At 36.1% G+C, this 11981-nt stretch overlaps 1 protein-coding gene across 10 annotated transcripts in view; it reads left to right on the top strand.

The window, feature by feature from the left end:
* Nucleotides 1-694: 694 nt before the first annotated feature.
* The window catches only part of tou (toutatis), a 208282-nt gene continuing 196995 nt past the window's right edge, over nucleotides 695-11981 (top strand). For 6 of the 10 annotated variants that reach the window (XM_065227444.1, XM_065227442.1, XM_065227439.1 and 3 more), the window contains exon 1: nucleotides 700-1009. The gene's annotated coding sequence lies outside the window, so the exon portion shown is untranslated. Of the gene's footprint in view, nucleotides 1010-11981 lie in introns of all 10 variants that reach the window. The other 4 variants (XM_065227447.1, XM_065227446.1, XM_065227445.1 and 1 more) reach the window with 2 other exon arrangements.

Here is an 11981-nt window from a genome sequence, read left to right as displayed (position 1 = left end):
TGCGATGAATAATTCTTTTCATAGATTTTAATTTGGCATTACAATACTGCCGTTCTACGCATAAAAGTCCCACGGTGCATAAGGATTGCATAGAACATTGGACAGTTATGCATATAACGGCAGAATAGCTAAGTGAAATAAAATCTCAAAAATTGTTCCAGTACAGTCTACTAAAAGGCTAGCAAAAGCAACACAAAACGCACCGAAAAATGTTAAACCTACCGAATTATCAACAAAAGAGAAAACCGATTAAGAGATCATCGCAATTAGGCCATATGATTATGAATGCTACCCTAATAAAACATAACCATAAACGAACGATAACCCAAATCATTGAACTATTCCACAAATGGTTTGGATGATACCCAGAACACGTCGTTAAGCAAATTAACCATACAATTTTTATTAGGGTAGGTATATAACATAAAAGCATAATACCGTAGAACCCCGTTAGTTTGAATAACTAAAATCGTTTTTGATTTTTGTGTTATCACTGTTTAATCTGTTACCATTACACCACCCCCCTCCCACCCTTCCCCATTTTGTACAATATGTAATGCAAGTTCAAACCCGCCCTCCCCCTCCATGCGTTACGTAATTTGTGCACGAAGCCTTACCGTCGTCGTCGTCGTCGTCGTCCGTGGCCTCTCTGCTGGTTGCTCAGCTCTGTTGCTTGCTGCCGTCACCCGTCGCCACTGACTGTGTTGAATTCACATTCATTTCGTGCGATGTGAAAAATAAAAATGGCTGTAAATATCTTGATATCTGAGCGCTATCGGTGAAAAATAATAGTTTGACAGTGTTTTTGAGCAAATTCTAGCCCGAAACTTGGTGCCGTAGGTGGACATTTGTGCCGCGGACACCGGAGTGGTGGAATTTGGCCATTTTGACCCGTGGAAAGTGGACTTTTGTCAAGTTGAATGATTTACTACGGTGGTGTCTTTTATTGACGCGGATTTTTTTTCTTCTCAAGTGAAGTGATAGTTATTCAACAAATTACAAACTAAAGGTAATGTGTAGTGCTTTTGGGCCGAGGCATTAGTGATCGGGTGAGGTGTGTTTTGAAGATTTAGTGCGATTGTGAGTGCCTGCCAGACGTCAACATCAAAAGACGCCGCCGACGATAGTCAGTCAGTGTCGCGAAATTCCAGGGCCGAACCATTCAGGCTGAAGGTGAGCTTCTTGAGAAACCGATTCTTTTTTTTTATGGTCATCGTTTCACATTTTGGTTCTTTGGTTGGAAAATGAGCCTTTGTCTCCGTGGGGTCGGTTGGATACTCTCGCTCGCTGCTGGCTGGCTGGACAACGCAGCAGCATAGGCTTCCTTGATTGGGTTCGCGTAATTTGCTCTTTCTCCCTCACTGGCTATAAGTGGTTTGGTTGGTGTGAGTCGTGGGATGGATGGATATATAAGGGACTTGAGGGGCTACGACGGTGAGGTGTTTCCAGTTTTCTGAGAAAATCAATAAAATCAAGATTCGTGTAATTCGTAATGATCGCGTTAAATTGAAGTCGATATACACGGGATAGGAAAATAGATGACAGGAATGACGTTGGGGGAGGCAGTGGCTGCTTGTGCATCATCGAGTGAGAGAACGAAGAGCATAAAAATGTACAAGCGTGAGAGAAAGAGAAATATAAATAAATCATTCATTTTAATGATTTTAATACTCCCAGTGCAATGTGTAGACAGATGGGGAGTAAATCGGATTTAAATGTGTTGTGGGGGTAATTGCTACCCGATGGAGATAAATGTGACAATTATCGAAACATTCCTGTAGCAAATGTTCCGCTTAATATTGTAATTTTAATTTTTATGAATGTATATTCCACGCTGAAGCAACTACAGTGTGGCGTAAAATTACGTGGACGGCATCTTCTGAAAGAAGTATGTATGTGCAGTTGACTCTGCTTGATGGAGATCCAGGCTGCCTTAGACCATTTTTTCAATACACATTTCCAAAATTCATCTCCTTAACTCGATGATCCTTTGAATATCGAGTTTAAGGGAGAGAGACAACTGAGATATATTTGGAAATATCATCGTATAATTAAAAATATCAACAAAAACATTGAAGTATTTAAAAAAATTAATACATTTAAAAGATAAAACTTTTTGTGCAGAGTTAAACGAGGCTATCACTTAGCAATTTTTGAATGTTACTTTAAAAATATTGTTAGTTAGTTAATAAAAAAGGAAATAATTCCGAAATCAAAATTACGATGGAATTCCATTCAGTTTTCCCATATTACAGGGCTGGTAGCAGGTCACTTTTTAGTGACTTGGTCACTATTTTGAAGCCAGTCACTAAAAAGTTACTTTTTACATCAAACCGTCACTAAAGTCACTTTTTCACTACTAAAATAGAGTGAAATTTTAAAATATCAACCAAATGCTTAAATTTAGTACTTGGCACTAAGAAAGTCAACAGTAGTTTTAACAAAACATATATATCTGTTAAAAAATTGAAAATTTTAACCAGGGTGACCAGTAAACCGCAAAACTTTAGAAGACCAAGAAAACTATTGGGAAATGCCTTCAATTTTGATTAAAAATCGGGGGATATAAACCTTCTTTTCACAGAAAATAAATTGTAGACTTTTCAATGGTATTTGTCTGTGATAGATTTTCAAAAGTCTTTCAAGGATGGTTAAGAACTTTGAAAAATCCAAAGTAAATTTGAAGATAAATTTAAAAGATTCTAGGGATTACACCAAGATATATCAGAGAAGAAGTACAAAGTACAGACCACGAAAGTCTCATGTAAATTTAAGTGCTGTGAGGACCGATTTCTTCATCTCCGCTTAAATCTAAAGCCAGGTTTACTTATAAAGATAAACTTGGCTTAACAAATACGAGCGTCGCGAAATTCAGCTCCGAAACTATTTTGGAAATAATTCCAATGTAATTGAGAGTGCATTTTAACGAGAGTTCTGAGAAGAATTCGATGATGATTAGATGAGGATTCTAGGTCCAATTCTAATAACAATTCAAAATTAGTTCTGAAATTTTGCTTAAGGGAGCTCTGATGTAAATTCCATGATAATTGCGGATAGTTCTAGAAAAATTCTGGGGTGATTTCTGAAGATACTGCCAAGAGAATTCTAATAGTTCAAAATAAATTCCGAGAAGAATTCCAATAGAATCTAATTTTGAGGGTTCAATCTCAAAGCATTCTGAGAAGAGTTTCGAAGTTATTCTGTGATGGATTTTTTTTTTGAGAATTCTGAGGAAATACTATGGGAATTCCAAGGAGAATACGAATTGAATTTCCAATGGAATGCAGGGGAGAAGTTCAAGATTATTCGAAGCAGAAATTTATGAAATTTCTGAGGTTAATTGCATGAAAATTCTAAGGAGAATTCAAATAAATTTAAAATGGATTTATGGAAGAAGCCTTCAGGAAGTTCCTAGAAGAATCAATAAAAAATCGAAAATAATCTACTTTAACTAATCATGTGTCTCTTTAACGATTTACATAGTCGGAGATGATTAACGTCAAATATCGGACTTAAAGTGGAAATTTTATACGATCGATGAGGAGATTAAATTATAGAGTTGATAGTTCCAAGTAGAGTAGAAAGCGAGCAAAGGACAATTTTGAGGAAGGTACGAATCGGGTAGTTGTTTACGTCAGATGGCGACTTGAGTGTGAAACAATCGATAAAAATGTTTCCGCACATCGGAGGTACGTGAGCAAATCGGCGATCATTCCTTTTACCGGTGGCAGGGAGAAACACCCCTCACCATCCCTCATTAACGGATGAGCTTGGTAAAGGAGATGCTCTACTCGATTCGTACCTTCCTCAAAATAGTCCTTTGTTCGCTTTCTACTTTCTACATACAAATTTCACACTGCTACACTATAACGGAACTATCAACTCTTATTTTCATCTCCTCATCTAACGTACAAAATGTCCACTTTAATTCTGATATTTGGTGTTAAGCATTTTCAACTATGAAAATAATCTCTTTCCAAGAATGTTGTTGATTGTTCTGCAGAGAATTTAAAGAATGCAATATTATTTTTGTAAAAGCTTATATACCTCAAAGTTTAAGAGAAGGGGAATTATTCTAAAAAAGTTCTTGAGATCATTCTGAAGAAATTCTGTGAAAAGTTCTCAGCGAATTATCAAAGTTTTCTACCTAGATATATCAAAATTTTAAAGATTTCGAACGCAGAATCAAATTCAAGATCAGTAAAAAATGGGAATTACTATTTGCTAGTCATCATGTATAACGTAAGCAAAAGTAAATTATACAAATCACTTCAAATGCTCTTCACAGGAGATTCCGTTGTGAGATTCGATTAAATTAGAGGAATTTATGAAATTTGACTTTAAGTTCCATGACATAAAAAGTTTATTTCAATATCAAACCGTATTTGAATTTCTAATTTACCATATAAATGGTTACTTATTTAGTATTTACAAGTCACTATTTGGTCACTACTTCCGTAATTTTAGTCACTAAAGTCACTACTATTATATCGCATCAGCACTACCAGCCCTGATATTATTGATTCAAGAACATAACTTGGATGTCTGCTCAGAATTATCATGCTTAATTGCTTACCTTAGAATTCTCTTGAAACTCTGCTAAAACAGGGTGTCGACCATGCTTGGCATACACAGTTTTGGTCACGAACTGCTCATTTGCTAATAACTTTGCACACAGTTGACGGAACATAGTTCTTTTTGAAGCAGTAGATATAATAGAGTGTAAGCTTGTTATAGATATGTTAAAAAAAGTAGATTTTAATGCTAGTAGTAAACTGTGTTTGTTTTTGCGTTGTAAAAATGAGGTGAGAAATGCTCACTATTCATCTCGGAATTTAAGTGCTAAATTGATTAGTGTTGATTCAAATGTTAAGCTTTACCTAATCTTCGCATATCTATAGTAAACTATGAGCCTAATCTATCAATTACTTTAAAGAAAAATAAATTTCATAACTGAACAGTCTCAAATACCCATGTTAAATTATTATTTCATTACAATACAGAAGAACCTTATAGTAACTAAAATCAAACACGTCATCAATAAGTAGCTTTTGGTTTTATATATAATTAATCTACTGATTGGTTTAAGTTAAATTTGAATCCACAACTCTAAAATTTCACCTTTCACCAAGTTCATGTACCTGATGAGTTTAAATTTTTGTTCTTGTCAATGTTCATAAAATTTAACCCTTTGATCATTTTAGAGATGAACGAGCCTAAGGCTAAAAATCTCTTTAATAAAGAATTAAAAAAAAACCTTGGATCATTTTCAATGTCCTAGAGCCCTAGAGCTGTAGGTAATTCTGAGTAGAATTCCAAGGCAACCTTGCATAGGATTCAATCAAAATTTTAATGAAAATTCATAACAGCTTTTGATTCTAATTATTAAGGAATTATGTGAAAATCTGAACGAGAAGGAGGATTACACAATGATCATTCTGAGGAGAACTTCAAGATAATACAAAAGAGGACATTCTGAGGATAATTTAAAGAAGATTCTGGGACAAAAAGAATCCGAAGCATATTTCCATGTGAGTTTTCGGAATCATAAGATTACAATTGAATATGAGTATAATTCGATCAAAAATTTCAAGAGGGTACTGACAAATTTTGTGGAGAAATCTAAGCAAAACTAAAGTAAAGTATCTGCAGACATTGGTAATCCTTACACTGATGGTGGGTTCCATTCACATCACATCACATCAAATCAAAGCAAAACTGCAAGTAATTTTTCAGGTGAGAATTTCATAGTTGTGAGTTGAATACCAAGGAAAGGAGCAAAATTCAACGGTAATTCCAACATATATTCAATTACAATTTTAAGAATACTTCCAACGGATTTATTAGGAATATCCTTAGAAAATTCTGAGCTAAATTTCAAGTGGATTTCGAGGAGTATTCTAAGGATATTCCGGTGTTATTTTTTCAGATAATTCAAAGGAGAATCTCAGTAGCATTTCGATTTTTTTTGGGATTTCCTAGCAGAACTAAAAAAATATTCCTATGATAATTCCATTATAATATTAAATAAATGCTGAGGTAAACTCCAGTATGCATTTTTTATAAGTTTTTTTTTAAATAAAATTTAAAAAAATCGGGCAAGGACATTTTGAGATGTTTGGGTTGCAACATTTTGGTTTTAATTTTTACTTGAAATAAAAATAAATAAAGGATCATTTTTTCTAAATTTTTCCCAGTTCCCGTAGTTTTCTCTACAACTTTGACTCAGACGCCATTTTAATCAAAAGTGCCGTTCCCGTGCTACAATTTTTTATATAGTTTCCATGACGCCATTTTGAAATTTTTCAATTCTAATTTTAGCAAAAATGTGAATTATTGTCCCTAACAAACAATTATGCATACTTTCATTCAATTCGGAGAAGGTTGATTTTATCCGATTCTTCATGTGGCGTGGAGCTGCTCATTGGAGGGATATTGTGACTATTTTTCTTAGCTGACTATACTATAGCAAAGTTTAATTTATTGGATAGCACATTTTCTCTAGATTTGGCATATTGGAATCGATCAACATTGGTTATAGAAGCTATAACCCGAACTTAAAAGTCTTGACTGTTCGGGATAATTACAAGAGTGCCACACTATTCAATTCGTTTTCATTTTCACATATCCTGCGTCCCACGATAAATGACAGATAAATCAAACCGGGAAATAACTGGGAATTTGATGGTATATGTATCTTTGGTTTTTTTTTAGTTAGGTAGGTTCCGAGTCAACACATTGTTTTCATTTTTATTCATGTGATCTTGACATTTTTACCAAGGGGATGAGTACTTAAGGAGGTCAGATTTTGATAAGTTCATTAGTGGGAATGACACTAATGAAGACTTCACAGCGTAGTCGAAATACGTATCTGTCATAGATAACAAAATTAATTAAGTAATTCCACTTAAGTAATGGAAGATAACCGTTTTTGGTGTTTTATTTAAGCATTCCGCTAACAACCCAATTGCATTACTTCATTGTTGTCACCCATTATTTTCAATAATTGCTAACCTGGGGCTACATTATGTAACGAAACGACTTTTTCATACAAACGTTGATACGAAAAACGCTTCTTTTCGACTTCCCCAATGAGGCCCCTGATCATCTGACCACAACCAAAGTTTTATGATTATTCTGATTGAATAGTGTTTGAGGGATTAAACTGCAGAGCGCAAACAAAATAAGGGCATTGTAAACGTATTGCCAAAAACGGACCCGTACTGTATTAAATTTTTGGACTAGTGATGGCAGTGATTCTATAATTGGCCCTATCTTAAGCAATTAAATGTCGTAAAGAATTTTTCCATATATCCGCACTAATATAATCGTGAAAAATATTGCGGCCCTATGACAAAAAACTGGAGCACTAGTGGAAAACTGGTACACTTACTCTATTTCGCGAAAACGAGAAAAATTAATGTAAAATTAGGTCTCTGAGACTGACATATACGAGCGTCATTTTTGACATAAAATTGAGTCATATTAGACGTGAAATTCAGCTCAATCAAACATACTTGCGAACTTTTCAGTCTCGGAGCACTTAATTTTACATGACATGTTTGTTTACGTCTCATCCTTTATGTCAAAGATGGATTCCGTCACGTGTAAGATTAGGTATTTCTAAGTGTGTATTTTCGCCTGATAGGGGCGGATTTTCTCAATAAAATTGGAGTAAACAATGATCTTGTCACCCAAATAGCATCAACAGTGACCAAGAGTGACATATGCGGGCCACAGTCAGGAACAAAAAGGAGATTGCTGAAAAGAATTTTGAGGAGAATACTAGGCAAATTATGAAGAGTATGTCATGGAATGTTTGAGGCATGTTCCAAGCAGATTTATTTTTTTAGGATTATTAAGGACTAGAAGAGAATTGTACAGCAAATGCCAAGAGTTTTTTGTATGAGTTCCTCTAGCTCGGTAAAATCTCCAACAGGATTACCTCGGTATTTGCAGAAATACTCGGCTGTTGGAACACCGGTAAAAAAAAATTAAGTGTGTAGAGAGGTCAAGGAAGATTAAAAAAGAATACCATGCTAGCTTAACCGATGGCTGCTATATATAATTTGTTATTAGTGGCCTCACAACTGGATCTCGAATGATGAGCTCCATCATCGATGTCATCAGAAGCCTGTATCAACAGAGCACTAGTGCTAAATTGGAATCTGGCAGAACTTCTTAGCAGAGGCAGACCCTGGGGCTCTTGGCAGCGGAGCATCAACGGTCTCAACAAAGAACTGATTGAAGTCGACAGAAATTAGGCCTAGTTCAAAGTCAAGGCGAAAATCGTATCCACGGATTGACATCTTTACCGATTGCCCTGTGGACCACTTAACTGTTCCATGAGGGTGTTTTAATATCGTCACCAAAAATGGATCTAATACATGTACAAGTAAAATTCTTCAAACATGGTAATTTGTTGCCGTTACCAATTCAAACGGTGTGTATAATAAATTAGTTCATTGATCATAACTTGTGCCATTTTTTCCTGACAATTGCAAATCAAAATCGATAATCCATCCGGGCACCCCTCGTCAAGCTATACCGTGCCAGCGAAAACACCCTTCTTGGCCAAAGTTACTCCCCGCGCGCTTCACCTCTTTCTACCTTTTACACCGTCGTAGCGGCGTCCTCCTCGGCGGTACGTAGCGGCTCTTCCTATAGTGCGCGGCCACATTCAATCTCTCTTATTGCCTGCTGCTGCTGTGTTGTCGGTCGGTCGTCTCGATGCCGCAGATACCTATATGGCCCTCTCTCTATATCTCGCCCCATCGCATCGCCGTCGTTTACTTCGCATTCGCTTCTCTCAATCTACAACACACCCAATCACCACAATAAAACATTCACCGGACTAACCTCGCTCCCCTCGCCCTTCTGATTCAGCCCACCTGCTCACCTCAACCCATCCCATCATCTGAAGCGAACCCATACTCAACCCCAGCCCAATTACAGTCTGTGCTGCGCGTTCTCCGGTTCGATTCGTCGTCGCAGCAGCAGCACACTAAAAACTCGCGCTTGGCGTTATTTTATTTTATTTTTCTTCATTATTCTCGTTTTCCAATTTTTCCCTTGCGCTTGGCAGCAGCAAGTTTGCTGATCCCCCCCCCCCCCAATCATACCGTGCCCTCGACAGCCCTGTTATGGGTGCACTCACACCTGTCCTTAATATACACACATACGTTGCACGGGTATAACCCCTCGAAGCCACTAAGAGCAGTCCCGGCGGACTGGAGTAGCAATCGTCGTCGACGTCGTCATTTTCCACAAAATCGGCGACCAACATCATTTTCTAGTAGGAGTAGGTACCTACTACTTGTGGCAGGCCTCTTGTCTTTGGATCGAGGTCTCTCCTCCATGGCTTGCGCTATTTTGCATTACGTTGCCTCTACTCGGTATTTGGAGAAAATTTTACCATGCGGGTGGAGTGGTTTGGATCGAAAAATTGTTTGTGCGATGAATTTCTCATGAAGCAAATTACTTTGTACGTGGTTATATAGGTTGTCGACTTAGTGCCTGATGGTTTGCATTCACTGCTGACGCATCATCTTTCCGGAACTTTACTTTCAATTTTGGGAACACTTCATGCGAATCTGCAAAATTTCGTATTCTTGGCACCCAGAATGGTGAATTGTAAGATTTGCTCTACTTTCCCTTTGACCTGCTGGGACGCTCCTCCGTCATGAGCACCAATATTGGATCAAACCCTGATAGCAGGGTGGCCAGCAAACCGGGAAATAACTAGGAATTCGAAAAATAACCGGGGAAAATCAATAAATGTTAACATATGGTCAGTTAAATTATAAGTTGTATTTTTTTTAATGAATCTACATGGTGTTCATCCAACCGGGAAATCCGGGAAAAACCGGGAATTCGGATTTTCCGGGAAAATACGGGAAAACCCAAATCGCACCTGGAAAGATAATGTATACTCATCCTAAGTAACAATTTTGGTTTTATCATAGTCTTGTAGGCAGTGATGGCATAATCCTCACTCAAATGATTTTGTTTCGCTCTCAAGGGCTCCCAATATCACGCATGATATTGGAATAAAATATCAAGCATGATATAGTTTTTACAAGCTCCTTTGATATTGCGAGACTATTCAGAACATGTAAAATTGCAGCCACGAGTTGACTTACCACAAAAATGATTCCTTTGCACATCGTTTTCTTAGAAAGAGAAAGCATAGTTTGCTATCTTTCTTTACGCTTCACAGATGGCAGACACGAAGTTACTGCTGCCAGCAGTGATGGAAATTTCGTTTCGTGTTCGGATGTACAGCAAAAAATCTTGAAGCTCAAACTCAACACAGTTTGGTGAGAATTGTAGCCGGGGAGTTTTGTTAGCATGATATCATAGCAACCGTATCACAGCTTGTAATATCATCGGCTGTTGTTTGCGTGTTGAGTTTTTGGTTTACGATACTCAAATGAGATTATGCACATTGGTGAGATAAGATCTTTTGATATTTTCACAACACTGCTTGTAGGCCATTATTTATTCTTCAAGAATCATTTAAACCCTTATAAAATTTTCAATTTTACATGGAATCAATCAATTTTCATGATATACATATTCATTTGTTTACAGTTCTGTTTACAAATTATGCTTTCACTGTGGTAAAGCATCAAATTCCTCGAAATTGCAAAACAAATTTATTCTTTTCTTTCACTCGTTGCTCATACCAAGATAGCTTACAGAGTATTTTTTTTTGATTTTCTTTTGGTTTGCATTGGATGAACATTTTTTAAATTATTTTGCTACAGTTTTCCGAGTAAAGTAGTGTTATTATAAAGGCTAACCGAAACATATCTTGTCACGAAGCTACGTGAAGATAGAGAAGCAAATTCATGCCAATTAAAAAAACTGTCCAATCTCAAACTCCCTTGCATACTCGATCATGCTTGGCCTACAAATGTTCGACACCGTACACAATCAACGAACTTAAAAAAATTATGAGATGAATTGAAAATCATTTCTGTTCTTTGTGCTAATCAGGTACACAAGATTAGTCAGGAAATCGTAAAATACCTTGGCTAGCCTGTAAAATATTAAGATCTGAATCCATACCTCTCACGCTGAAGTCAATGTACTTGATTATCTTAGAGATAAATCATCCAGTTCAAACCTAGGGGTAATCATCATTATCATGAACTCAAATCTAACCGGTATAAGCCACGAATGATCCATGAGTGTTTAAGTTGCTATTATATATAGTATAATATATAATAATATAGTATATAAAAATATAATATATAATAATATAATATGTAAATTATTAAAAAAGAATAAAGATCTGAACTCCAGGAATTTTGGAAAACCTAATATTCCAAACCACACAAGCAACATTTCCGATTTTAATCTTATAAGGCCTCTTCAAAACCATGATAAAACCAAAATTGTTACTTGGGTAATTATATTAAGGGTTTCCCGAAGGTTTACCCATTCTATCATTAAGTCGAATCATCGTATTGATAATCCTAAATTATATTTCGAACGGAGACTCAAAATGCTCAAAAGTAGAAATCGAACAAGATATTTATTAACTTGTAAAATATCTCCAATACAATTTAAATATGTTGGTAACACATCTTTGTATCCCACAAAATGTTTTTAGGCATATAGAACTTCAAGATCTGAACTCCTGGAAGGTTTTAAGAATTTTTAATACTGCGTATTGATTTATGCTTTTTTCAACATACCAAAACAACATTTAGGCTGAATTTTTGCAGGAGACCCTTTGATTTTATACGAATTCATGCTTCCATGAGATTTTGGAGATCTACATCAACAACATTAATGCAAATCTTATCTCATATTTTTCTGCAAAATTGACGTTTTGTAGAGCAATTCTGCTGAAAAAAATATGATTATCTATAAACAGTTATTTTTGAAAGCCTTTTTAGTTTAAGGCAGCGGTGATTTTTTGGTTGTTTTTTTTTTAAATAACCGGGAAAAACCGGGAATTGGAAAATTGG

This window comes from Ochlerotatus camptorhynchus, unplaced genomic scaffold (assembly GCF_037179485.1).
Source record: "Ochlerotatus camptorhynchus isolate MF236.1 unplaced genomic scaffold, CSIRO-AGI_Acam_v1.1 ptg000274l, whole genome shotgun sequence".
In the NCBI taxonomy this organism is placed as follows: Eukaryota; Metazoa; Arthropoda; class Insecta; order Diptera; family Culicidae; genus Ochlerotatus; species Ochlerotatus camptorhynchus.
This window is presented reverse-complemented; position numbering and strand designations above follow the sequence as displayed.